The sequence below is a fragment of the Cydia pomonella genome, chromosome 10 (genome assembly GCF_033807575.1).
Source record: "Cydia pomonella isolate Wapato2018A chromosome 10, ilCydPomo1, whole genome shotgun sequence".
Taxonomy (NCBI): domain Eukaryota; kingdom Metazoa; phylum Arthropoda; class Insecta; order Lepidoptera; family Tortricidae; genus Cydia; species Cydia pomonella.
The window spans coordinates 11812440-11839924 of record NC_084712.1 but is presented as its reverse complement, the minus strand read 5'-3'; the positions used below and the strand labels follow the sequence as shown (position 1 = coordinate 11839924).

At 37.7% G+C, this 27485-nt stretch overlaps 2 long non-coding RNA genes across 2 annotated transcripts; one reads left to right on the top strand and one right to left on the bottom strand.

The window, feature by feature from the left end:
• Positions 1–1775: 1775 nt before the first annotated feature.
• On the bottom strand, positions 1776–8608 carry LOC133522105 (uncharacterized). Its single transcript, XR_009800002.1, has 3 exons — positions 8126–8608; positions 7365–7527; positions 1776–4549 (listed from the first exon to the last, which is right to left on the bottom strand). It is a non-coding gene; the product is annotated as an uncharacterized LOC133522105 (long non-coding RNA).
• Positions 8609–9417: 809 nt separating this feature from the next.
• On the top strand, positions 9418–16239 carry LOC133522100 (uncharacterized). Its single transcript, XR_009800000.1, has 3 exons — positions 9418–9898; positions 10496–10658; positions 13458–16239. It is a non-coding gene; the product is annotated as an uncharacterized LOC133522100 (long non-coding RNA).
• Positions 16240–27485: the final 11246 nt, after the last annotated feature.

Here is a 27485-nt window from a genome sequence, read left to right as displayed (position 1 = left end):
CGAAACAAAAAAAAAAAGGGTCCCCCCACCCCCTAACTTTTGAACCATAGGTCCAAAAAATATGAAAAAAATCGTGGAAGTAGAGCTTAAGAAAGACTTTAAATGAAAACTATAGCGGATATGATAAGTTTAGCTGTTTTTGAGTTATCGCAAAAAGTTTCCCCTTCATAGTAAAAAGACTTTAATTAGGTACTGATTATGCAAATTTGCCTATTTGTTTAACTCGCGTTTCATCCCTTGGTTAACAATTTACTATACTTTAAGCTCCAGTTTAGCTTATTGTGACGGAAGAGTAACTACGGAACCCTACACTGAGCATGGCCCGACATGCTCTTGGCCGGTTTTTTTTACAGAACATTTCGTCATGTTTGACAGTTGTCGTGTCGACCGCCGAAATGAGACTGGGAGCAAAACTCGTGCTCGAGCCGTTCGAGCATTACTTTTGTGGGGCCATTTTTTCCGGCTGATAGTGAATCCAGTTAATTATACTTACATCAATGATACAATTTAAGATACCTACCTCTGGAAATGGTATTTGAAATACTAGATAGGTATCTTCTAAATACTTTTTAAGATAAAATACTTTTTGAAACAAAACTCCGTTTTAAACCGACACATCACGCTTTACGCAGTCTATTATGGGTTAAAGCGGAGCAATGGCGTCCTACGTTGCGCTAGCCTAATCAGCACTGTCGCTGTCGCCACTGTCCATTCGTTACACATGCCCTAGCCACCGCAAGCGTTTTTGTTTGAGTAGCGTGGTCTCAGATCATAAGCGCGGTGATATTAGGAAGTTGAGCTATCTCCAGTACACTTTCGTTGGTACCCAGTAACCCTGTCTTTCCACGTTATGTTTATGTTTAGTATACCATACGTACCTACTCACTACGTACCTAGGCAGCGCACGTGGCAGGTGTAAATTCCGTCTTTGTTCCTGGGGGCCTACCGCGAAAATCGAAATTCGCAAAATGCGGGGATCTTTCTCTTTTTATATAGCGTACGACGTCCAGTTTTCAGCCCCCTACAAGAGTATGCTCAAGACACAAGTTTGGTAGACAGTCATTTTAGTCTTTTTCGTAAAGTGTTTGTTATTCCATACTCTTGCACATGGCTACGTCCAAGAGTATGGAAAGAGCAAGGGCTCTTCGACAGGCTTCTTATGATGATTTGATGAAGTATTCAGTATTCACCGCCATTATGGACAAAATTCAGCTGCGACCCAGTTACACTTGAGGGCCTACCGTGCGGGCGCTAGGGCGCGTTCGTGTTGCCTCCCTGTCACACTTAAGAAAGAACTAACAAGTGCGACAGAGTGGCAACACGTCGAACGTGGTTCGCGGTAGGCTCTCTGGTATACTAATAGGTCTTTTTTACCTTTTATTTTACATACGGTTTTTACGTAGTAGTCCCCTATTACGGTAGGTACGTGGAAGGTACCCTAAAAAGGGCAGCCAAATTAAGCCTACCAAAAATAAACGAAGTATTAACACGTTGGCTGCCCACCATACTTCACCGAAAGTGTTCCTCCCGTGCCCCATACAATTTTCGTGTTCCCAGCATCGGACTATTACTGAGGTTAATAAAGATGTAAGTAACAAGCTTTCGATTCCACCGGTGATGGTCATAGCGACACAGCCAGAGAGCTGGCCAGAGAAGATTACGTGATCCCACCGGTGATGTTTATGGCAGCCAACGTGTTAAAGATTAGCCTTCCTGGCTTTGCAGTGGTAATCTACATTAGGCTATATTGGTGGGCATATAAGTGAAACATCGACAAAGGTACAACGCCTTGTAATATATTTATAATAAATATGAAATACATAGTTATTAAGTAAATTTTATGTAATGACACATACATTAATACAAATTTATAATAAAATCATTTCTCATTGGTTCTTCATTTTCTACATAATTAGGCGTAGGCCGCTGTCTTTTTAATTCCATTGTATGAAATCCAAAATCAACAATAATCTTTTCATCACACTTGCTCGAAAAAGATCTTATTTCATGCAGGTGTGCTGAAGGACAAAGGCCTACTTTGTTGCCGCGGGATTTATGGATTGTGAAAAAAAAGCTATAACTCCCTAGGGAGTTATAGCTTTTTTCTTTAATTATGTCACTTATTCATACAAACCAAGTAGCCTAAATGAGTTTTACTTTTAAAATACTGACGTTTATAATTTAATTTAATTTGATTATTTTAACATCCGATAAAAATATTTTTACTTAATTTTTAATCGTGGCTGAATGCCGAATAGGTCTGTGCCTTCGTTGCCTCACCTTCCAAGAAATCGGACGAATGTATGATATGTCACCGTATTTAAGAATTATTTCGCTTAAAATTTTGTTTTTTTTTCTTCGCAAGTGTGATGAAAAACATTGTGTGTAACTCCGGGGGTAAGAATATTGCAAACTCGAAACATACAAAAGACAGCGAACTACGCCTAATTATGTAGAAAAGGAGGTAAAATGTTTTTTTTTGTCACTGCACCGACCTTGACCCATTTCAGATTTGCCCTATGGTAGACTGGTAAGATGCCCGTAATTTGACTGTATTTAAAATAAATTATTTCACACCATGCATGAAATAAAGCACCAGATAATTATTATAAAAACATAGGTAGCTTTCCGGTGCAGACAGACAGACGGACATGGCGATACTATAAGGGTTCCTAGTTGACTACGGAACCCTAAAAAGGTACAGATTGTAAAGTAAAATTTTATTTTTAAAAATCAGATAAAATTACATAAATTTTGTGGGTCACACTAGGCTAAGCCTGTCCCGTGACTCCACGTTTGCGTATTCTGTTAGAAGCGACTTTCACATATATTTCACCTAATGGACAACTTTACAGTAATACATTTAACACAAACTTAACATTAAGTACAATTAATTAACAAATTCGCTTATAAATGTGAAAATAAGATGTCAGACTTTCGTAGGTTCAAAATTAATTAGAGGTATAAATTTCTTATTGACAGAGTAAGAATGATTATGTTGCAAGTATCTCATACCTAGGTTAAAAGCACAAAAAATATGTTTTTAAGTATTTTTTTTTTCAGTTTTAAAGTTTAAGTAAATTAGTAACTCAAAAATTGGCAATTTTTGGACATGATTATTTTAATTTTTTCTGAGACGTTTTTGCTATTTTTTTTACCAAAATAAGAATGTAACTTAATGACTTATATGTTCTAGAAACCTATAAAGCACTAAAAGTGTGTTTAAATGTTGATCTCTTTCTTAAATTTATTTTAAAATGTTGCATTTTTAGAAAATGATTATTTCTGGAGATGTTGATTAATATTTTTAGGCATCTCTTTTATTTGCCGGTGTAAAGTCGAACAGCGTAAAACCAGAATTATTAATCTTGGAATAATAATCATTCTAGGCCAAATCGAAAATCATACAATTTCCTTCCTACAAAAATCGCATTTGGCAGTTGACATAGAATAGAGTACGAGCTCCAAACGTCCTGCAGTGCCGTTCTATCAACTATTATTGGGCTCAAATCAAAAGTGTATTAAAAGAGAAGAATGAAACAGCCAAAAAACATTAACAATTCCAGCAGGTGACGGGGTGATGCAGGCAAATATGAAAAACGGGTCCGTAAAAAGCTGCCACTGAATGCGCTAGGAACAAGCTGCCTATCACTCCTACAGAACAAATAAAAAAAAGTGACAATTATCTAAATTAAAAGTCGCTTTTTATTGTAGTTATTCTAAAAAACTTAATTTGTTCTCAACTGCATCAGTTTTTTTTTCATTTGAAGTTTACAGTTTTTTTTCGGTACACTCCTTATACGAGTATATCGTAATGTACTAATTTTGATCTACGATTATATTATGACTTATACCAATTCCATTTGAGAACTATTGACATGCACAAAAGGTTTACATTTGCTCCATGGGAAGCTGTTGGAGGAAAGAAAATTATGAAACTCATGAACTTTCCTTTTTCATATTTTACTGACAGGTTTTAAAAATGTAGTGCAATTTCCTTTACCAACGTATTTTCACGAAAACGTACGAACGTGTCATGCTTTTTCGGTCATTCAGTACAATAAGTATTGAGGTTGACTGAAGTAGCATGACGAATAGCAACGTTTCCGAGAAAATACGAAAAATAAATAAACAAGTATTAAAGGGATATTCTTACACAAATTGAATAATTCCCACATAGAAAACTTCCATGACTCAGCTACAAATATCTGTACTCATCACTAAAATAAATTCCGTTACCGCGAGATTCGAACCCAGGATCATCGGCTTCATAAGCAGGATCACTACCTACTAGGCCAGAGTGGTCGTCAAAATGGTAAAGGATTATGCACTACACCTGTAATCTACCCCGTGAACTTGAGGAATACCTCGGGCAACAAGATTAGTATTATATCTATCATTTTTTAGCGACGTCATGCACGCCTTTATAACTATTCGCATCTTCCCCTGCAACTGGCGAGAGACACGAAGACGTCAGACGTCCGAGGCGCGCGTCGCGCGTCCGGCGCCGGCGACCCAGCAGACTCATTCTGGCTGCCTGTATCAGCTCCTGAAATTTGAGATTTATTTTCATTAGAAACGTTGTTTAAAGTGATTTTATCTGTGCAACATGAACTTTAATTTACTTTCATAACTATACATTACAATTGACTAATATGTGTCACTATAGGTGAGCGTCAGGATGGCGGGTTGAGCTATGAAATCTTGTCATTGTACCTACCGCACTAAAATATGCAGTTATATTGCACATTCAGTGTACCTCTGTAAACCTTTAATAGAATAAATAAATATTATAGGGACATTCTTACACAAATTGACTAAGTCCCACGGTAAGCCAAGCAGGCTTGTGTTATGGGTACTCAGACAACGAAATCAGTACATCTATTCCTAAAACGACCTAGGCTTAAAAAAGGGTACGAAACCCCATACAATGGATTTCGGATATAATATAACGACGATGAAGGGACCACCGAAATTTCGTCGTTATAATCGTAAGTAGTAATAGCCAAAGGTAAAGAGATACAAACATATATATATATATATTTATATTTATATTTTCGTTCATGTCGTCTCAGATATGGGTGAATATGGTATCGATGCATTCAGTGTAATGCCCTGAACACATTGACATATATCTAAGGACGGGCCTTAATGGTAAGAATGGGGTCAGTAAAGCGGTGTCACGCACACGAATTCGAGCCCATCGTACAGTCTACCGCCAGAACGCCAATTGTTGATGAGTTCGCATCACATGCGCGATTGGTCGCGACTAGTTGCGTTAGACTGCAGGATTGGCTCGTGAGTGACACCACTAAACTAGCACCATTCTTAGTGCCCGTAAGGCCCGTCCTTAGATATATGTCAATGCCTGAACACAAATATACGAGATGACAAGCGCGAAGTGGTGGGGGTAGTTGCTGTGACGTCATAAAGTCGGCAGTACAAACTTTTATTTTATTTTCCTTTAAGCATACCATGTGAGGTACCAAATAACAGGGCTTTGTGATTAGATAACAAATATATAACATACTGTAACTTTTTCAATACTTGCTCTAACAAATTAGTTGAAAACTTTCAACAATTTTGGCCATTTGGCGTAGACATTAGCTGAGCCACTTTCCCTTTCAATTAGTTTGTAAGCATTATTGTGTACTTTTATTATGTACCTATGTTTAAACTTTTTGAATAAACGTCTTTATTATTTTTATTATTAGGGTGCCTTTCGACGAGAGATGTGCTATGCTATGTTTTCAATCATACATTTGAAACGTAGCTGCAGCTGGAGCTGCGTTTCAAATGTATGATAACATAGCATAGCAAGTATGGCACATCTCTGGTCGAAAGGCACCCTTAATCTCTTTATTTATTTTGGGTCTTAGGTTAGACATTTTATAATATGATTATACATAAAAGTAAAATACAAAAAACCATACAAAAAGAATACAAAAATACGTATAAACACATTATAAAAAACTTAACCTAGGGTGCCGCCAGTAGCGGGGCAGGGCCCAAGCTGCCGGTGGTCATGGCCGCAGAGAGAGGAACCGCCGGACTATCCGCGCCGTGTCCAAGATCATCGCCTTCTGCATCTGACCCTTGATACAACCACCTAGCGAGAGTCTCTCAAGGTGTTGATCGAGACTCTTTGCTATGCGACTGTTAATATCCTCTTTATAATGATAAAAAATAATTAACCAGATTTATCAAAAAATATTAATATTAAACTGCAACACAAAAAACCCGACTGTTCACATATATTTTTGAAAGAACATTTTACTAGGTAACTTTCATTTGGTACCCATATTGCTCTGGTAAGACCCCCCCCCCCCGTTTTTTCATTAGCGGGCGCCATTTTGAAAATGTATATAGCCTGTCACTAACAAAATTCTGACGAATTCAACCAGAACTCATATATCAAAAACCGTCCAGCCGTTTGAGCTGTAGGGCGTGCCAAATAAATAAACATAATTATAGACATACCCGCGCTCGAAAGACGTTACCCTCTTTCTGATGCAGTCGGGTAAAAATACTATTTTGTTACTGAAAACATATTTTTACCCGACTGTGTCAGGAGGAGGGTAATGTTTTACGAGCGTGGGTATGTATATAATAACCCCTACCACTTTCGCCGCTGTCATCTCATATATTTGTGTTCAGGGAATTACACTGAATGTATCAATACCATATTCACTCATATCCGAGACAACATGAGTGAAAATCGATTTCCAGAAGACTTTTTGTTTGCTGGCAGGCGTCCATAGGCTATGGTGACTGCTTACCATCAGGTGGGCCGTATGCTTGTTTGCCACCGATGTGGTATATAAAAAAAACCTGCATTTGTTTTGAGTCTATATCTCATTTCACGGAGAGGTACACAGGTTTCTATAAAATGTACACTGAAGTACAAAGAAGGTTTAACATGTTTATTTAATATTTTATTGAAATTGCTGACATCCACCTGCCATTTGACACTCACCAGTGTTGACCTCAGCATTGTTTTTTAAGATTAGAATTTTTCGAACCTACAAATTATTTTAATTGAGGTAATCTAAAAAACCTCAAACTGAGGAAATCTGAAAAAGGCGGACTATAATTATTTAAATTAATTAAGGTACATGTGTGGAAGACTGCCTGTCAGGTAACAATGTTGTTACATGACCATTGTAAATTTATCATATCATGCATTATAATTAGAGAATATATATTTTCTGAAAGTGTTATGTTTCTTTGTATTAAGGGGATCCACCAACATATGCATCCTTTTGTAGTTTTGCTCTTAAGATTGAGTTTTTGATGGTGTATGACCCATTGACCAATGACCCAGTCCCTGTTTTTCAGATAAACAGCTGTCTTAATGGACTCACCCTAATATATTTTGCAGAAACCTGCACCTTGTAGCATACACCTTGCTTTCTCAGCCAATCTCCATATAACCAAGATATTCTATTGAACAAATGGCCCATGTCACTGCTGGATTCAATCTGTGCTCTTCATAATCTACATACTGCTGTATTTCCCTCATGTAGTCTGCAAAAAAATTAAGTGAGTGTGGGGTAAAACCAAAGCCTGCTAACTTTGACAGCAACAAGTCATTATCAACCAGATCTAGTGTCTTTAAAGTCAAAGTAACCATTATCAGTTTGACTCCTGCTACCCACTATACATATTATCTGCACTACGTGACTAAGAAGATTGCTGGCCGAACTTCTTGTCGTTCGAAAGTCGAAACCCTCTGCCTTATCTCCTGATCCACCTATCAGTACTGGTTATCACTCAAGTAATTTTATAAATTTCTAGGAATACTTTTAGCTTGAAACAGAGGTGCAATAGCGGCTCCGCCAGCACAATTCTACAGTCCTTAAATACGCACGAGGGAATACCATCCGGACCAGAAGATTTTTTTGGCTTGAAGTTGTTGAAGGGCTCGTCGCACGTCTTGTATATCTAGCCTGTCATAACCTGAACCCCTACAGCGCTCTTCTCGGTGCCCGCTGCGACTATTGCGGGCTGCGGCGCTTACCTCCAACTTTCCACACCTTCACACTGTATACAGAGTGAAAAAACCTAGCAAATTCACTACTTGTTTACCGGACAAAGGTTCCATTAAATAATATTTTTTCCGTACCTCTACTGTTTCTTTTAGAGTTCATATAGTTCCAAAACGATTTAGGTTCTCTTGCCATATGATTTCATGCATACATTACAAGTATTAGAGCTCTTGAAAACCATACATTAAAAATAAAAAGATGATAACAAAGCGTAATGTAAACCAACACGTGTCAACACTGTCAATATCATTGAAAGATGTCACTAGAAAAAACCGATTATTTTTAAACTGTCAAGAGCTCATGTCAGAACGTCCCTACTAATTTTGACAGCTGTCTTAAAAAAAAAAATGTCTCTGGTTTTTGGCTTCCAATTATTGGGATGTACATTATTGGGTCGAGCATTCTCGACCCGTACCAATAATGCGCAGCCCGATAATTGAAAGCCAAGGGACTCAGATTAGTGGACGCGAATTATAGGGTCGTACATTATTGCCCTGTGAAAAGAGTGGCTTCGTATTATCGCCCCGGACCGAACTTGCACAGCCCGAGAATGCTCAACCCAGGAATGTACAGCCCAATAATTGGCGTCCATGATGGACGCCAATTATTGGGCTGTACATTCCTGGGTTGTGCATTATTTGGCTGTGCATTAGTGGCTCCCAATTTAATTTCTGGCTTCGGATGTGTGGCCCGGTTTGATCGACGAATGCACCATTTTCTCATTCTCTCACATTCACCGTAGGGATGGCCCCTGTTCGATGTCTTTCGGTACTTAAAACTACTCTGCACGATAAGTAATTTTTATTTCGTCCTATAGTGGTCTCGCTCGTTCTTTGTATAAAGAAAAGTAACAACGTGAGAAAGAATGTTTGCTTTGGACTAAATCGTGTATTCCTCGTCTAAACATTAACCAACGTTTAAAAATGCGTCTTAAATAGCTTAAAAAAGTTTGATGTTGCCACAATATAATATTCTCCCAAAAAATAAGGTATTTTATGACTATTCAATGAGTTAGCCCTTGTTATTTATTTTGATTGACAGCTAGAATTACTAGACTTCACAGTATTATTTAATTATAAAACGAAAATGTAACATTTTTTTTGTCCATAATAACGATTTCACACAATCAATGTGTATTTTTTTTTTGTGAAATTATGCGGGGAAATATTTATTTTATAGCAACACTGCAAATCATTCGCATTGTGATTATCGTTCATCATTTAATACATTCATTCATTACAATTTATATAGTCTGTGCTATTACAAGGGAGCCACTAATGCACAGCCAAATAATGCACAACCCAGGAATGTACAGCCCAATAATTGGCGTCCATCATGGACGCCAATTATTGGGCTGTACATTCCTGGGTTGAGCATTCTCGGGCTGTGCAAGTTCGGTCCGGGGCGATAATACGAAGCCACTCTTTTCACAGGGCAATAATGTACGACCCTATAATTCGCGTCCACTAATCTGAGTCCCTTGGCTTTCAATTATCGGGCTGCGCATTATTGGTACGGGTCGAGAATGCTCGACCCAATAATGTACATCCCAATAATTGGAAGCCAAAAACCAGAGACATTTTTTTTTTTAAGACAGCTGTCAAAATTAGTAGGGACGTTCTGACATGAGCTCTTGACAGTTTAAAAATAATCGGTTTTTTCTAGTGACATCTTTCAATGATATTGACAGTGTTGACACGTGTTGGTTTACATTACGCTTTGTTATCATCTTTTTATTTTTAATGTATGGTTTTCAAGAGCTCTAATACTTGTAATGTATGCATGAAATCATATGGCAAGAGAACCTAAATCGTTTTGGAACTATATGAACTCTAAAAGAAACAGTAGAGGTACGGAAAAAATATTATTTAATGGAACCTTTGTCCGGTAAACAAGTAGTGAATTTGCTAGGTTTTTTCACTCTGTATACAGTGTGAAGGTGTGGAAAGTTGGAGGTAAGCGCCGCAGCCCGCAATAGTCGCAGCGGGCACCGAGAAGAGCGCTGTAGGGGTTCAGGTTATGACAGGCTAGATATACAAGACGTGCGACGAGCCCTTCAACAACTTCAAGCCAAAAAATCTTCTGGTCCGGATGGTATTCCCTCGTGCGTATTTAAGGACTGTAGAATTGTGCTGGCGGAGCCGCTATTGCACCTCTGTTTCAAGCTAAAAGTATTCCTAGAAATTTATAAAATTACTTGAGTGATAACCAGTACTGATAGGTGGATCAGGAGATAAGGCAGAGGGTTTCGACTTTCGAACGACAAGAAGTTCGGCCAGCAATCTTCTTAGTCACGTAGTGCAGATAATATGTATAGTGGGTAGCAGGAGTCAAACTGATAATGGTTACTTTGACTTTAAAGACACTAGATCTGGTTGATAATGACTTGTTGCTGTCAAAGTTAGCAGGCTTTGGTTTTACCCCACACTCACTTAATTTTTTTGCAGACTACATGAGGGAAATACAGCAGTATGTAGATTATGAAGAGCACAGATTGAATCCAGCAGTGACATGGGCCATTTGTTCAATAGAATATCTTGGTTATATGGAGATTGGCTGAGAAAGCAAGGTGTATGCTACAAGGTGCAGGTTTCTGCAAAATATATTAGGGTGAGTCCATTAAGACAGCTGTTTATCTGAAAAACAGGGACTGGGTCATTGGTCAATGGGTCATACACCATCAAAAACTCAATCTTAAGAGCAAAACTACAAAAGGATGCATATGTTGGTGGATCCCCTTAATACAAAGAAACATAACACTTTCAGAAAATATATATTCTCTAATTATAATGCATGATATGATAAATTTACAATGGTCATGTAACAACATTGTTACCTGACAGGCAGTCTTCCACACATGTACCTTAATTAATTTAAATAATTATAGTCCGCCTTTTTCAGATTTCCTCAGTTTGAGGTTTTTTAGATTACTTCAATTAAAATAATTTGTAGGTTCGAAAAATTCTAATCTTAAAAAACAATGCTGAGGTCAACACTGGTGAGTGTCAAATGGCAGGTGGATGTCAGCAATTTCAATAAAATATTAAATAAACATGTTAAACCTTCTTTGTACTTCAGTGTACATTTTATAGAAACCTGTGTACCTCTCCGTGAAATGAGATATAGACTCAAAACAAATGCAGGTTTTTTTTATATACCACATCGGTGGCAAACAAGCATACGGCCCACCTGATGGTAAGCAGTCACCATAGCCTATGGACGCCTGCCAGCAAACAAAAAGTCTTCTGGAAATCGATTTTCACTCATGTTGTCTCGGATATGAGTGAATATGGTATTGATACATTCAGTGTAATTCCCTGAACACAAATATATGAGATGACAACGGCGAAAGTGGTAGGGGTTAGTATATACATACCCACGCTCGTAAAACATTACCCTCCTCCTGACACAGTCGGGTAAAAATATGTTTTCAGTAACAAAATAGTATTTTTACCCGACTACATCAGAAAAATGTATGTCTATAATTATGTTTATTTATTTGGCACGCCCTACAGCTCAAACGGCTGGACGGTTTTTGACATATGAGTTCTGGTTGAATTCGTCAGAATTTTGGTAGTGACAGGCTATATACATTTTCAAAATGGCGCCCGCTAATGAAAAAACGGGGGGGGGGGGTCTTACCATAGCAATATGGGTACCAAATGAAAGTTACCTAGTGAAATGTTCTTTCAAAAATATATGTGAACAGTCGGGTTTTTTGTGTTGCAGTTTAATATTCATATTTTTTGATAAATCTGGTTAATTATTTTTATCATTATAAAGAGGATATTAACAGTCACATAGCGAAGAGTCTCGATCAACACCTTGAGAGACTCTCGCTAGGTGGTTGTATCAAGGGTCAGATGCAGAAGGCGATGATCTTGGACACGGCGCGGATAGTCCGGCGGTTCCTCTCTCTGCGGCCATGACCACCGGCAGCTTGGGCCCTGCCCCGCTACTGGCGGCACCCTAGGTTAAGTTTTTTATAATGTGTTTATACGTATTTTTGTATTCTTTTTGTATGGTTTTTTGTATTTTACTTTTATGTATAATCATATTATAAAATGTCTAACCTAAGACCCAAAATAAATAAAGAGATTAAGGGTGCCTTTCGACCAGAGATGTGCTATACTTGCTATGCTATGTTATCATACATTTGAAACGCAGCTCCAGCTGCAGCTACGTTTCAAATGTATGATTGAAAACATAGCATAGCACATCTCTCGTCGAAAGGCACCCTAATAATAAAAATAATAAAGACGTTTATTCAAAAAGTTTAAACATAGGTACATAATAAAAGTACACAATAATGCTTACAAACTAATTGAAAGGGAAAGTGGCTCAGCTAATGTCTACGCCAAATGGCCAAAATTGTTGAAAGTTTTCAACTAATTTGTTAGAGCAAGTATTGAAAAAGTTACAGTATGTTATATATTTGTTATCTAATCACAAAGCCCTGTTATTTGGTACCTCACATGGTATGCTTAAAGGAAAATAAAATAAAAGTTTGTACTGCCGACTTTATGACGTCACAGCAACTACCCCCACCACTTCGCGCTTGTCATCTCGTATATTTGTGTTCAGGCATTGACATATATCTAAGGACGGGCCTTACGGGCACTAAGAATGGTGCTAGTTTAGTGGTGTCACTCACGAGCCAATCCTGCAGTCTAACGCAACTAGTCGCGACCAATCGCGCATGTGATGCGAACTCATCAACAATTGGCGTTCTGGCGGTAGACTGTACGATGGGCTCGAATTCGTGTGCGTGACACCGCTTTACTGACCCCATTCTTACCATTAAGGCCCGTCCTTAGATATATGTCAATGTGTTCAGGGCATTACACTGAATGCATCGATACCATATTCACCCATATCTGAGACGACATGAACGAAAATATATATATATATATATATATATATATATATATGTTTGTATCTCTTTACCTTTGGCTATTACTACTTACGATTATAACGACGAAATGTCGGTGGTCCCTTCATCGTCGTTATATTATATCCGAAATCCATTGTATGTGGTTTCGTACCCTTTTTTAAGCCTAGGTCGTTTTAGGAATAGATGTACTGATTTCGTTGTCTGAGTACCCATAACACAAGCCTGCTTGGCTTACCGTGGGACTTAGTCAATTTGTGTAAGAATGTCCCTATAATATTTATTTATTCTATTAAAGGTTTACAGAGGTACACTGAATGTGCAATATAACTGCATATTTTAGTGCGGTAGGTACAATGACAAGATTTCATAGCTCAACCCGCCATCCTGACGCTCACCTATAGTGACACATATTAGTCAATTGTAATGTATAGTTATGAAAGTAAATTAAAGTTCATGTTGCACAGATAAAATCACTTTAAACAACGTTTCTAATGAAAATAAATCTCAAATTTCAGGAGCTGATACAGGCAGCCAGAATGAGTCTGCTGGGTCGCCGGCGCCGGACGCGCGACGCGCGCCTCGGACGTCTGACGTCTTCGTGTCTCTCGCCAGTTGCAGGGGAAGATGCGAATAGTTATAAAGGCGTGCATGACGTCGCTAAAAAATGATAGATATAATACTAATCTTGTTGCCCGAGGTATTCCTCAAGTTCACGGGGTAGATTACAGGTGTAGTGCATAATCCTTTACCATTTTGACGACCACTCTGGCCTAGTAGGTAGTGATCCTGCTTATGAAGCCGATGATCCTGGGTTCGAATCTCGCGGTAACGGAATTTATTTTAGTGATGAGTACAGATATTTGTAGCTGAGTCATGGAAGTTTTCTATGTGGGAATTATTCAATTTGTGTAAGAATATCCCTTTAATACTTGTTTATTTATTTTTCGTATTTTCTCGGAAACGTTGCTATTCGTCATGCTACTTCAGTCAACCTCAATACTTATTGTACTGAATGACCGAAAAAGCATGACACGTTCGTACGTTTTCGTGAAAATACGTTGGTAAAGGAAATTGCACTACATTTTTAAAACCTGTCAGTAAAATATGAAAAAGGAAAGTTCATGAGTTTCATAATTTTCTTTCCTCCAACAGCTTCCCATGGAGCAAATGTAAACCTTTTGTGCATGTCAATAGTTCTCAAATGGAATTGGTATAAGTCATAATATAATCGTAGATCAAAATTAGTACATTACGATATACTCGTATAAGGAGTGTACCGAAAAAAAACTGTAAACTTCAAATGAAAAAAAACTGATGCAGTTGAGAACAAATTAAGTTTTTTAGAATAACTACAATAAAAAGCGACTATTAATTTAGATAATTGTCACTTTTTTTTATTTGTTCTGTAGGAGTGATAGGCAGCTTGTTCCTAGCGCATTCAGTGGCAGCTTTTTACGGACCCGTTTTTCATATTTGCCTGCATCACCCCGTCACCTGCTGGAATTGTTAATGTTTTTTGGCTGTTTCATTCTTCTCTTTTAATACACTTTTGATTTGAGCCCAATAATAGTTGATAGAACGGCACTGCAGGACGTTTGGAGCTCGTACTCTATTCTATGTCAACTGCCAAATGCGATTTTTGTAGGAAGGAAATTGTATGATTTTCGATTTGGCCTAGAATGATTATTATTCCAAGATTAATAATTCTGGTTTTACGCTGTTCGACTTTACACCGGCAAATAAAAGAGATGCCTAAAAATATTAATCAACATCTCCAGAAATAATCATTTTCTAAAAATGCAACATTTTAAAATAAATTTAAGAAAGAGATCAACATTTAAACACACTTTAGTGCTTTATAGGTTTCTAGAACATATAAGTCATTAAGTTACATTCTTATTTTGGTAAAAAAAATAGCAAAAACGTCTCAGAAAAAATTAAAATAATCATGTCCAAAAATTGCCAATTTTTGAGTTACTAATTTACTTAAACTTTAAAACTGAAAAAAAAAATACTTAAAACATATTTTTTGTGCTTTTAACCTAGGTATGAGATACTTGCAACATAATCATTCTTACTCTGTCAATAAGAAATTTATACCTCTAATTAATTTTGAACCTACGAAAGTCTGACATCTTATTTTCACATTTATAAGCGAATTTGTTAATTAATTGTACTTAATGTTAAGTTTGTGTTAAATGTATTACTGTAAAGTTGTCCATTAGGTGAAATATATGTGAAAGTCGCTTCTAACAGAATACGCAAACGTGGAGTCACGGGACAGGCTTAGCCTAGTGTGACCCACAAAATTTATGTAATTTTATCTGATTTTTAAAAATAAAATTTTACTTTACAATCTGTACCTGTTATATACCTTTTTAGGGTTCCGTAGTCAACTAGGAACCCTTATAGTATCGCCATGTCCGTCTGTCTGTCTGCACCGGAAAGCTACCTATGTTTTTATAATAATTATCTGGTGCTTTATTTCATGCATGGTGTGAAATAATTTATTTTAAATACAGTCAAATTACGGGCATCTTACCAGTCTACCATAGGGCAAATCTGAAATGGGTCAAGGTCGGTGCAGTGACAAAAAAAAACATTTTACCTCCTTTTCTACATAATTAGGCGTAGTTCGCTGTCTTTTGTATGTTTCGAGTTTGCAATATTCTTACCCCCGGAGTTACACACAATGTTTTTCATCACACTTGCGAAGAAAAAAAAACAAAATTTTAAGCGAAATAATTCTTAAATACGGTGACATATCATACATTCGTCCGATTTCTTGGAAGGTGAGGCAACGAAGGCACAGACCTATTCGGCATTCAGCCACGATTGAAAATTAAGTAAAAATATTTTAATCGGATGTTAAAATAATCAAATTAAATTAAATTATAAACGTCAGTATTTTAAAAGTAAAACTCATTTATGCTACTTGGTTTGTATGAATAAGTGACATAATTAAAGAAAAAAGCTATAACTCCCTAGGGAGTTATAGCTTTTTTTTCACAATCCATAAATCCCGCGGCAACAAAGTAGGCCTTTGTCCTTCAGCACACCTGCATGAAATAAGATCTTTTTCGAGCAAGTGTGATGAAAAGATTATTGTTGATTTTGGATTTCATACAATGGAATTAAAAAGACAGCGGCCTACGCCTAATTATGTAGAAAATGAAGAACCAATGAGAAATGATTTTATTATAAATTTGTATTAATGTATGTGTCATTACATAAAATTTACTTAATAACTATGTATTTCATATTTATTATAAATATATTACAAGGCGTTGTACCTTTGTCGATGTTTCACTTATATGCCCACCAATATAGCCTAATGTAGATTACCACTGCAAAGCCAGGAAGGCTAATCTTTAACACGTTGGCTGCCATAAACATCACCGGTGGGATCACGTAATCTTCTCTGGCCAGCTCTCTGGCTGTGTCGCTATGACCATCACCGGTGGAATCGAAAGCTTGTTACTTACATCTTTATTAACCTCAGTAATAGTCCGATGCTGGGAACACGAAAATTGTATGGGGCACGGGAGGAACACTTTCGGTGAAGTATGGTGGGCAGCCAACGTGTTAATACTTCGTTTATTTTTGGTAGGCTTAATTTGGCTGCCCTTTTTAGGGTACCTTCCACGTACCTACCGTAATAGGGGACTACTACGTAAAAACCGTATGTAAAATAAAAGGTAAAAAAGACCTATTAGTATACCAGAGAGCCTACCGCGAACCACGTTCGACGTGTTGCCACTCTGTCGCACTTGTTAGTTCTTTCTTAAGTGTGACAGGGAGGCAACACGAACGCGCCCTAGCGCCCGCACGGTAGGCCCTCAAGTGTAACTGGGTCGCAGCTGAATTTTGTCCATAATGGCGGTGAATACTGAATACTTCATCAAATCATCATAAGAAGCCTGTCGAAGAGCCCTTGCTCTTTCCATACTCTTGGACGTAGCCATGTGCAAGAGTATGGAATAACAAACACTTTACGAAAAAGACTAAAATGACTGTCTACCAAACTTGTGTCTTGAGCATACTCTTGAAATGGCTGAAAACTGGACGTCGTACGCTATATAAAAAGAGAAAGATCCCCGCATTTTGCGAATTTCGATTTTCGCGGTAGGCCCCCAGGAACAAAGACGGAATTTACACCTGCCACGTGCGCTGCCTAGGTACGTAGTGAGTAGGTACGTATGGTATACTAAACATAAACATAACGTGGAAAGACAGGGTTACTGGGTACCAACGAAAGTGTACTGGAGATAGCTCAACTTCCTAATATCACCGCGCTTATGATCTGAGACCACGCTACTCAAACAAAAAACGCTTGCGGTGGCTAGGGCATGTGTAACGAATGGACAGTGGCGACAGCGACAGTGCTGATTAGGCTAGCGCAACGTAGGACGCCATTGCTCCGCTTTAACCCATAATAGACTGCGTAAAGCGTGATATGTCGGTTTAAAACGGAGTTTTGTTTCAAAAAGTATTTTATCTTAAAAAGTATTTAGAAGATACCTATCTAGTATTTCAAATACCATTTCCAGAGGTAGGTATCTTAAATTGTATCATTGATGTAAGTATAATTAACTGGATTCACTATCAGCCGGAAAAAATGGCCCCACAAAAGTAATGCTCGAACGGCTCGAGCACGAGTTTTGCTCCCAGTCTCATTTCGGCGGTCGACACGACAACTGTCAAACATGACGAAATGTTCTGTAAAAAAAACCGGCCAAGAGCATGTCGGGCCATGCTCAGTGTAGGGTTCCGTAGTTACTCTTCCGTCACAATAAGCTAAACTGGAGCTTAAAGTATAGTAAATTGTTAACCAAGGGATGAAACGCGAGTTAAACAAATAGGCAAATTTGCATAATCAGTACCTACCTAATTAAAGTCTTTTTACTATGAAGGGGAAACTTTTTGCGATAACTCAAAAACAGCTAAACTTATCATATCCGCTATAGTTTTCATTTAAAGTCTTTCTTAAGCTCTACTTCCACGATTTTTTTCATATTTTTTGGACATATGGTTCAAAAGTTAGGGGGTGGGGGGACCCATTTTTTTTTTGTTTCGGAGCGATTATCTCCGCATATATTCACTTTATCAAAAAATGTTTGTTGAACACCCCTATTAGTTTTGAAAGCCCTTTCCAACGATACCCCACCAGGGTTGAAGCAGAAAAAAAAATTCACCCCCACTTTACGTGTAGGGGAGGTACCCTCAAAAAAATTAAATTTTTAGATTTTATTGTACTACTTTGTAGGCTTTATTAATTTATATATCAATGCCGAATTTCAGTTTTCTAGCACTAACGACCATGGAGCAAAGCCTCGGACAGACAGACAGACAGACAGACAGACAGACGGACATGGCGAAACTATAAGGGTTCCCAGTTGACTACGGAACCCTAAAAATCCGCTTATTAGCAAAACAACAAGACTGGCCACGTGCGAGTCGGACTCGCACAGGAAGGGTTCCGTACCATTATCTATAAACACGGTCACCCATCCAAGTACTGACCACGCCCGACGTTGCTTAACTTCGGTGATTGGATGAGAACCTCGAGATTGGAAATAAATATTTATTTTATTCTGTTTTTAATATTTGTTGTTATAGCGGCAACAGAAATACATACTTAATCTGTAGAATTTCAGCTCGCTAACTATCACGGTTCATGAGATACAGCCTGGTGACAGACGGACGGACGGACAGCGGAGTCTCAGTAATAGGGTCCCGTTTGACCCTTTGGGTACGGAACCCTAAAAAAGGATGGCATATATTTCTTTCAGTGAGTTCTATTGATAATTTAACAGAAATAAAAATTTAATAATTCATTTTGTTGATACAAATTAACGGTTGTCACGGAACAAAAATCTATGGAGTCTACATTAGATTTTTTTTTAATACCATGTTGGTGGCAAACAGGCATACGGCTCACCTGGTGGCAAGCGTTCACCGTAGCCAATGAGGTCCTGAAACACCAGGGTGTCACATACGCGTTGCTGACACGTTTTTTTGTTGTTGTACATGGGTGGGCTTTTTTATGCGTCTGAAGATGTATTTACTATTTGCAAAACAACTGAAACTTTTTAAAGACATTAACATGCGAAGGGGAATAAACCATAACAATTCTATAATAGCATCTAATGTATTGAAAACATTCATTCACGTAAAAAACATAACAACAATCACAGAATTGTTGTAATAAAGTCGATGTCTAACCTGTTACTAACTGTACGTTTACATTATATACACTGCGAAAAAAGAAAGCTCCAAAAATAAATGTAGATCAAAAAGACAATGGACCCGGGTACGTCCTTAAACTACATCCACAAGAGAGGTATGGGTATTGTGAATATCATCTCGCTTAGTGTGGTAAGGCACAGCACAGTGGATGTCATTCCAGATCTAGAGCAGAGCCCAACTGGGGAAGTACCTCCACCTTACAGAAAACCGCAGCCAAATAACACTAGACTCTACTCATCGTGTTGTGTTCCTGCCGGTGAGTAAGGTTGCCATGCCAGAGCTCAAAGAGGGGAGGGAGGGTTGTTAGGGTCGGCAACGCGCATGTAACTCCTCTGGAGTTGCAGGCGTACATAGGCTACAGAGACTGCTTACCATCAGGCGGCCCGTATGCTTCCCTCGTTAAGCTCTGGCAACCTTACTCACCCCCTCACCTTGTTTAAGAAGAATTCCAGTGATGGGAGGATCCATGAGAACTAGAAGCGTTTGAAAATTGATAGGCCGCTGGATATTATTCGGTAATACATCGTATAACGAGCGGTTAAGTCTGTTGCAAGAAAAGAAATTGTGATCCGAAGTTCCTTCGTCAAAACAGCACTCGCATAAAGAGCTAATTTTTGCGAGGAATACAGGAGTGCAGACGTGACCCAATCGGAGACGGCAGAGTGTAGACGTAGCCTATTTACTAGCAGAATGAAAACGGAAGAACCACGGTTTATGAGGTATAATTGGTTATATGATTCCATAGTGTTTTCCAACATGGCGTCCAGAAGAAACCCATAATTCTTGGCAATCGTCCCTCAAGTCACGGCGAGCTTTAATCATTAAGTCGGATGCAAAAACCATGTTGCGAGCAGTGTTGGGCAAAAATCAATTCGAATAAGAATAAGAATAAAAACAGAAATTTTATTCTTATTCCAACACAATGGAATAAGAATAAATCCATTCCTTATTATTTTAAAATTACATGAAATGGAATAAATCATGCAATTTTTATTTTAAATGAAGAATAAAAGACGGAACGGAATATTCCATGAATGGAGTTATTCTAAATAAGGTTTTAGTGGAATAACATGTTATTTAGAATTAGAATGAAGTTTGAAGTTGTCGTTAGGTCAATCTTGCGAGTCGATTTACTACCACTTCCTGACGTTCGATTTGGCCTGGTATTTGGTAGTATCTGGTGGACTTGGTGACTGTGCAATATTATGGTGCTATGAAGCTGGTCTGATGGTGGAGCCCGAAGGTGGCCAAAGGAACTCCTAAAGTAAACAAAATAAAGACACCGTGTTTTGGCAAACACTTTGATGTTTTATGGTTTTTCTGAACACCTGCGGCTGCCGGCCCTTCAAAAGATCTTTGAGCATGTTATTTTGCCGTTTAATAATATGAAGAAATTTTAAATAACAGGTATTTAAAAAGACCATGTAATAACTCAGTACTTAATAAAAGTTCGGTAGCAACAAGGACACTAAAAGCACCGAAGTTAATTTAGAAACATGAAAATATATCCAGTCATCATAACTTAGACAAATGTATTTTGCAGTTGCGGCGGCTCCATACAACCCGATTCCCATTCACTCGCTATTCATTTTGATGTTTATACAATGATATATCAACTTACGAAAACGTCATTTAACCATAAAGTATTCAATGTTTTAAAATGTCCGTTTGAAAATTTGACACTTAAACTGTATTTCATTAAGTTTACTTTTGTATGAAATACTTTTCTTGACTAAAATTATAAAGAAGCGTTATTAGCATCTACCAGAGCGCATTGCATAATGTCAAACAGCTCTATATATTTTGACACATTTCATTGGCATTGGGCATTGGGCGTCCTCTTCTTTTAATACGTCAATGTCTTGTATATGGAGTGTGGAATTAAAAGGAGGGAAATCTCTTATGGTAAGGTCTGTTTTTTTATTCCGTAGACTAAAATGACGTTTCATATGTAAGACATGACATGAAAGTCAGTACCACATGAAATGTCATTTTAGTCTACGGAATAAAAAAACAGAATATAGAGCTGTTGCAAAAGTGTCCAGCTGTCAGCTATAAATAATTGTTCCAAATCTCTCCAGAGTAGCTAAGAACCTAGGCGTTATTGACGCAGTGAAGCGCGCTGTCTATACTTTGTTTTTTTTTCAAGTATTCTAGGTATTGTAGCGCCACCTATTTAAGGTTTTTTTATGACACTTTTTGATACATGGAGATTCCATTCTTTACCTTCACCTTCCATATCTGATATCTTAGATACTTGACTATCTAGTATCTTGTATTTTGTATTTACATGTACATCCCTGGTAGTGATATATATACTTAATGTTCGAGTACGTACGTACGTTGGATTGCCTTACACGGCGGCAATGAATATAATAATTTTCTGTAGGTACATAAAAACACACAGTCGAACCCAGTGGCGTAGCTAGCATGAGTGGCACCCGGTGCGGAGATTGTGGGTGTCACGCTGTCACCCAAAATCAAAATTGTTCAAATATGTGACGGTCCACATCAAAAGGCACCTTAACGCGGTCGGCGCTTACGTCGCGTTGCTGCATAGTACTGAGGGCCTACCGCGAACCACGTTCGACGTGTTGCCTCCCTGTCACACTTACGTACGAATTTACGAGAGCGACAAAGAGGAAACACGTCGAACGTGGTTCGCGGTAGGCCCTCTGCATTAGTATTGGCGCGCCGCTAATAATGGCGTAAGCGCCGACCGCCTTAAGGTCCCTTTTGATATGGACTGTCACATATAATAATAATAATAATAATAAGCCCGCAGGGCAGCTTGTGGCGAGCTGTTGGGGAGTAACGACCCCACGGACCCGAGTGCTCCAGAGAGTCGGTCAGGGTCTCCGTCTCCGGCGTGTCTTCGTCGGTCGGAGTGGAACCCCAAGGGGACCCGTAGGACTCTCTGCTCTGGCTTGCCTTAATTGGCCGTCCAGAGGGGAGACGTTAGAGCTATACGCTCCAGGGGTGGAAGTGTTAAAGGGCATAACGCCGCGAGTAACTGCCGCTCACGCCGGTGTTGCGCCTGGCCGTCTTTACGATGGCGCATCAGGTGCCCATCTAGCGAGTGGCGAGTCACCGCCTGCCTTGATAACACTGTATATCACAATGTTATGGCAGGTGTCCGGAACTCTTAGCAATAGCCCAGTCTTATTTTCCACCCAAATTCAAACCATAGACCAGGACTCTTTCTATTTTTCTGCAATAGCCTCCAATGCCTGGTGAAACCGGTTTATGGGTATCTATTTATGTACACATGAATGGGTTCCAGCAGGCGTTCAACATGACATCAAAGCTCTCCAAACGGACTCTACGTGTTGGATCTATATCCCCACGCACGCCTTATAAATGACCGGGCTTAAAAACCCGAGAGTTTGTAACGGAGATACAAATAATAATAATAATAATAAGCCTTTTATTTCCATAATGAATAACTAATCTAAGTACATATTCAACATGCATTAATTATTAAGATTTCAACATTGATTATTTAAATAAAATATAGTCTAATTATGATTAATTAATTTAAAAAAAAAACAGTTCCATGCAGAAATCAAGTTTCATTAACTACATATATGTATTATATAAATTATTTTTTTTCTATCACTATAATAATTATGTCGAAGCAGATATGATCAAAAATTCGAAATTACTAAATTGAATTATTAAAATTATTTACTGTTTTTTTTTTTTCAATATGGACCCCTCAACGGGTAAAGGCCTCCTCCATTTTGCTCCACGCCTGTCTATCCTGTGCTTGTGTGATCCAGTCTTTGCCGGCTTTTCTTATAATATCGTCGATCCATTTTTCCCTCGGTTTACCTCTTTTCTTTTTATTTGCTGGTCCTTGCCAAGTAGTTATTCGCTTTGTCCATTTTTCTTTGTCCATGCGTGCTATATGACCGGCCCATTTCCATTTTAGTTTTTGAGAGTGTTCCAAAGCATCTATTATTTTAGTGGTTTTTCTTATTTCAGTGTTTTAATCTTATATTTAGTACACTCCGTTCCATTGCTCTCTGACTTACTTGTATTTTATTTTTAATTTTTTTATTATAGATCCACCTTTGGCAGCCGTACGTCAGACAAGGTAGTAAACAAGAATCGATAACTTTTTTCTTGAGCTTCATAGGGAGCTTTGATTTTAGGGTTTCTTTATTGCTCCAAAATTTATTCCATGTTATGTTAACCCTTCTTTTGACCTCCTCTTCGATTCTTGTCGCAGAGAATGACACCTGTTGGCCTAAGTAAACATAGCTTTGAACGTATTCTAGTGTGTTGTTGTTAACACTTATTGGTATTTTATGGTGGTTCGTTAGTACTTTGGTCTTGGTAATATTTAATTCTAAGCCGATCTTACTGCTTGCCTCATTAAGGTCATTAATCATTCTTTGTAATTGCGATGCTGTTTCAGAAAATAGTATTATGTCATCAGCAAAGCGGAGATTACTGTGAAATGTCCCATTTATATTTAATCCTTTTCTGTCTGACTGTCACATATATAAAATGGGAATGGGATATCCCATAGCCCAGAATTTAGCCGATTAGTCTAGTTCATTTTAGATCTCATGAACTCTCAATAGTCCTTACTCCTCCTCCTTACTGGCTGGTGTTGCCTCTGCGTGCATTTTAAGATGACATGGGCAAGGGCAACACCCGCTCGGTGTAACCCTTACATTTCATAAGTGTCAAAAGGGACTCTACGTGTTGGCTTCAGCTCCACGCACGCCTCCCAATTGTCTGGATCCCTATTATCCCGCGATGGGAAAGACATAAAATAAGCAAAAAACGGAACCCTTATGGATTCGTCATGTCTGTCTGTCTGTCCGTCCGTGTCTCAGCGACTTTCTTCCGAAACTATAAAAAGTATACTGTTGAAACTTGGTAATTAGATGTATTTTGTGAACCGCATTAAGATTTTCACACAAAAATAAAAAAATAAATTTTTTTTGGGGGTTCCCCATATTTAGAACCGAAACTCAATTTTTTTTTTCATCGAACCCATACGTGTGGGGTATTTATGGATAGGTCTTCAAAAATGATATTTATAGGTTTCTAATATCATTTTTTTCTAAACTGAACAGTTTGCGCGAGAGACACTTCCAAAGTGGTAAAATGTGTGTGTTAAGTTTTTTTTTTTACTTTATTAGGTACACTAAACGGATATCGTACAATACCTATCATGGGAAACGCTGTGGGAAACATGCATGCACATTATGGCTTAATGAAAACTTTTTACAAAACAAGAAAACCGACTTCAAAAAGGATAAAATAAAATATTATCTTGCATCCTAATGCAACCAACTGCAAATAATATACAACATGCAATATACCAACTGATATGTTTGATTACAAGTGGTGTCGGTCGGTGGCGGTCAGTACGGAATATTTGATTATATCCTTTTTGAAGTCGGTTTTCTTTTATTGTAAAAAGTTTTCATTAAGCCATAATGTGCATACATGTTTCCCATGATATTGTACGATATCGGTTAAGTGTACTTAATAAAGTAAAAAAAAAAACTTTACTAATATTTCGAAAACTGCTTAAAGGATATTTATATTTTTTTTATTTTCCATTTAGAACAAAATAATTTTTATTCGTAAACACAAACAAGACACATTATATTACTTGATATAACAAAAACAAAGAAACAAACAAACAAAGAAAGAAACATTTCTAGTTATTCCTAACCTAACCCCCGATCCATCAACTCCCAACCCCTCAGTCCCCTACCGATCAACTCACCGCCTCCTCAACCCCCTAACCTCGCAAACCCTGACTCGTCAAACCCCAACCCCTCAACCCCGAATCTCAGACCCCCAAAACACTACCCTCTACCTTCATCTCTCACACCTACCCCTCACCTCTCAGTCTCTTTGGTTACGAAGACGTTAGCGAATATGTAAGGTCAAACTCGTGGTTAGGCTACAGTTGCACAAATGGGTGGTTTTTGGGAGGAAATGCTTGAAGTACTTTAGAAAACACTGAAATCACCATACACGTGCCTTTAAAAATTGAGGAGTTTCCTCAATTTCTCATGGTTTCCATCAGAGCTAAAAATATTACGGAAACAACTTGGAGGTAACTTCTTACAAACAGAAAAAGAGTTACTTTTACCACCGGTGCTGGAGTAATGTAGATATATTTAAAAAATCATTATCATGAAAACAATCATCATCATCACTCATCAGGTCCACTCTTACAAATTGGTGATTTTCGAGAGAAAATGCTCGAAAACACCTAAATCACCATACCATACATGTGCCGTTAAAAATTGAGGAGTTCCCTTAAATCCTCATGGATTCCATCATCAGATCGGGACCAAAGTAAAATGGAACCACCTTGCATGTGACTCCTTTCAAACAAAAAAGAATTAGGTACTCTAATCGGACTACGGGTGTGAGTAATCGGTGAACGCACATAAAAAAAATCACTAATTCATAATTAAATTCCATCAAATCTACTAAGGAATGTCACTGTCACAATGACATCTGTCAACGTCAGTATGACGGACCAGATATCACCAACCTTTTTGGAATAATAAAAAAAAATATTATCTTACTGAAGGTGACGAACATAATAAAACTGTATTTGTATGGAATACAGAAATTAAGTCAAAATATTTAATCGAAACCGGCAAAACGTCCCACTTTGTCGCTTGCCATAAGGACGCCTTGACAGGTTATTCGTATAAAGATACAAGCAAATGTCGACCTTATGGCAAGCGACAAAGTGGGACGTTTTACCGGTTTCGGTCACTCCATTTTCTATACCTTTAATTGAACGCTGCCAAATCCATAAGTGAAGGGTTTTTGTTTAATGTGTCGCCTATACTTCGACTTTTAGATGTTTGTTATGTGTAAGTAAATATTTATTCACTATACGTACAAAATTACATTCAAATGTATCGTCTTTAAGCAATAGGGTTGTTTCCATCTACAAATCTTAGGGCAGAATTGTATCCCAATAAATTCTTTTGGATTATAAGAACATGTTAAACTACTTTTAGGGGACCTGTAATGACCATATTTTTGTAAATATGTATTGAATTTAAAATATCTTTTGGCACACGTCATGTGACCAAACTCGAAACGTCATTGAAGATTCTGATGACATCACAACTCTCGGATTGACACTGTTGATAGTTAGGCGATAAACAACAAATGACAAATGTGAGTTGACAGTTCGTATCTTCTACGTGTGTATGTAGTTATGTGTCAAATCGTAAACTGTGACGTCACACAATTTTCAAAGAGCGTTTTGGGCGCCAAAGCATCTGTCAAAATATATTTGGTTAATTTAACATATTTAAAGCCGTTTTTAGTATAAGAGTTGAATTTTAAGGCAACTTTTAGTTAATATAGAACGTAATACAAGCGTTTCAAAAAATTTGGAACAACCCTATTATAATGTATATAGTACAAGCCTTGCTCAGTTGGGGACTAGGGTATTTTTAAAACATGCTGGGTACGGTGAGAGGTGTCATTTCCTACAATTTATAATCTTAAAATGCCAAATCTCGCTAAATTGTATTGAGATGACGTCTGTTCTTTTCTGATTACCCTTTCTGTTTGAAAAATACTATGAGTAACAGACGTCAGATGCCGAATGAAGTGACAACTTGACTTGCCAATTGACAAGTGAGTGTCATGGCCGCCATAAATCTATCATGGTACCATAAGGGCGTATTACACTATCATGTAGTTGTCGTTTTCGAATTTACGTTTTGAGGTATAATACTAATAATACACACATCTTAAGACGATAATGTTTTTGTATTAAAACGGAATACCAAATGTTGTTTACACCTGAAGTATCACCATTTCATAACGAACATTTCTACCTCAAAATAGTTTTAATTCAGTATTAATTAACGCTAATTAATACTTTTTTCATAAGTCTGATTATTTAAACTAAGTATTTAAATATTGTATTTCAAATTAGTATTAAATTATTTACTTACGTGCATTCGTTCGCCAATAATATGTTTACTATTTATGGAACGTTTCATTTTACTGGCAACACAGTGGTAGATTTGATGGAATTTAATTATGAATCAGGGATACAGAACCTCCTCCTTCTATGAAATTGAAGTCTGCTTAAAAATAGCACGAGATCTAAAACAACACAGCATCATGTTTTACAATTAAGCGGAAATCGTACCTACAAATTAATTTAACACCATATTATAGCTACAGTGTAAAATATCAGGGAAAAAATACTAAACTATCTAAAACTTTAAATATTTAGGTACACACATAAAAAAGCATATGTAACTATCTAA